Source organism: Piliocolobus tephrosceles, chromosome 1 (assembly GCF_002776525.5).
Source record: "Piliocolobus tephrosceles isolate RC106 chromosome 1, ASM277652v3, whole genome shotgun sequence".
Taxonomy (NCBI): Eukaryota; Metazoa; Chordata; class Mammalia; order Primates; family Cercopithecidae; genus Piliocolobus; species Piliocolobus tephrosceles.
The window spans coordinates 22,997,334-22,999,884 of NC_045434.1; the positions used below are offsets into that span (position 1 = coordinate 22,997,334).

Sequence of the window (2,551 nt, forward strand, 5' to 3'; positions counted from 1 at the left end):
GAACTGAAGACATCAGGCATAATGGAGGGTGAAGTGGCATGTGGGGTTATAAACAGAGGCAATCATTGGAACTATATATGGAACAGTCAACATCTCCCTCACTCCCCACACTAAACAGTAACATTGAGGCATTTCGCCCCCTCAACTTGTGCAAACAAACAAGCAAAACCACACAAAATACAGGGATTATCTTTAAGGAAATTAAATGAACTGTATGACAGACCAATAAAGGAAGTTCAACATCTGACTAATAGGAAACCTACAAAAAGAAAGTAGAGCCATTTTGGCTTTCTGAGTAGCACCATGGTGGTTGGCAAGAACAAGTGTCTTACTAAAGGTGGCAAAAAGGGAGCCAAGAAGAAGGTGGTTGATCCATTTTCTAAGAAAGATTGCTATGATGTGAAAGCACCTGCTATGTTTAATATAAGAAATATTGGAAGGACACTAATCACCAGGACCCAAGGAACCAAAATTATATCTGATGGCCTCAAGGGTCATATGTTTGAAGTGAGTCAAGCTGATTTGCAGAATGATGAAGTTGTATTTAGAAAATTCAAGATGATTACTGAAGATGTTCAGGGCAAAAACTGCCTGACTAACTTCCATGGCATGGATCTTACCCATGACAAAATGTGTTCCATGGTCAAAAAATGGCAGACAATGATTGAAACTCATATCGATGTCAAGACTAATGATGGCTACTTGTTTAATCTGTTCTGTGTTGGTTTTACTAAAAAACGCAACAATCAGATACGGAAGACCTCTTATATTCAGCACCAACAGGTCCGACAAATCCAGAAGAAGATTTGGAAATCATGACCTGAGAGGTGCAGACAAATAACTTGAAAGAAGTGATCAATAAATTTATTCAATAATTGAAGCATTCTAACTGGTATCTCATTATGGTTTTGAGATGGTATCTCATTGTGGTTTTGATTTGCATTTCTCTGATGGCAAGTGATGATGAGCATTTTTTCATGTGTCTGTTGGCTGTATGAATGTCTTCTTTTGAGAAATGTCTGTTCATATCCTTTGCCCACTTTTTCATGGGGTTGTTTGTTTTTTTCTTGTAAATTTGTTTGAGTTCTTTGTAGGTTCTGGATATTAGTCCTTTGTCAGATGAGTAGATTGCAAAAATTTTCTCCCATTCTGTAGGTTGCCTGTTCACTCTGATGGTAGTTTCTTTTGCTGTGCAGAAGGTTTTTAGTTTAATTAGAACCCATTTGTCAATTGTGGCTTTTGTTGCCATCACTTTTGGTGTTTTAGATGTGAAGTCCTTGCCCATGCCTATGTCCTGAATGGTAATCATTAAAAAGTCAGGAAACAACAGGTGCTGGAGAGGATGTGGAGAAATAGGAACACTTTTACACTGTTGGTGGGACTGTAAACTAGTTCAATCATTGTAGAAAACAGTGTGGCAATTCCTCAAGGATCTAGAACTAGAAATACCATTTGACCCAGCCATCCCATTACTGGGTATATACCCAAAGGATTATAAATCATGCTGCTATAAAGACACATGCACATGTATGTTTATTGCAGCACTATTCACAATAGCAAAGACTTGGAATCAACCCAAATGTCCATCAATGACAGACTGGATTAAGAAAATGTGGCACATATACACCATGGAATACTATGCAGTCATAAAAAAGGATGAGTTTGAGTCCTTTGTAGGGACATGGATGCAGCTGGAAACCATCATTCTCAGCAAACTATCGCAAGAACAGAAAACCAAACACCGCATGTTCTCACTCATAGGTGGGAATTGAACAATGAGAACACTTGGACACAGGAAGGGGAACATCACACATAGGGGCCTATTGTGAGGAGGGGGGAGGGATAGCATTAGGAGATATACCTCATGTAAATGACGAGTTAATGGGTGCAGCACACCAACATGGCACATGTATACATATGTAACAAACCTGCACGTTGTGCACATGTACCCTAGAACTTAAAGTATAATAAAAAAAAGAAATAAATAATTGAAGCAATAAATTGCTTCATCCAGACAGCATTGAAAAAGACATAGAAAAGCCTTGCCAATCTACTTGTCCTCTGCATGGTGTCTTCGTTAGAAAAGTAAAAATGCTGAAGAAGCCTGAGTTTGAATTGAGAAGACTCATGGAGTTTCATGGTGAAGGTAGTAGTTTAGGAAAAGCTACCGGGGATGAGACAGTTGATAAAGTTGAACAAGCTGATGGATATGAACCACCAGTCCAAGAATGTGTTTAAAGTTCAGACTTACAATAGTAGCAAATAAAAAGTCCTATTAGTGAAAGAAAAAAAAAAAAAAAAAAAAAAGGAAAGTAAAGAAAATACAGGAGAGAAAATTGCCAAATAAATAATAGAAGCAAATTCTTAGAGCCCAAGAGCAAAGTTTCCATATTGAAGGAGTCCACCACATTCCCAATGTAACAAATACAAATGACTCAAACCTTGATGTCTCATCATGAAATGTAACACTCAAGGATGAAATTCCTAAAGGCTTCCAAGAAGAAAACTAACAAAAATAGAGTGTCCACAAAGAAACAATACACAAGCTAAC

At 37.7% G+C, this 2,551-nt stretch overlaps 1 pseudogene; it reads left to right on the forward strand.

Annotated features, from left to right (window-relative positions):
• The first annotated feature begins 303 nt into the window (after positions 1 to 303).
• Positions 304 to 2,238, forward strand: LOC111539207 (annotated as a pseudogene).
• The last annotated feature ends 313 nt before the right edge of the window (positions 2,239 to 2,551 follow it).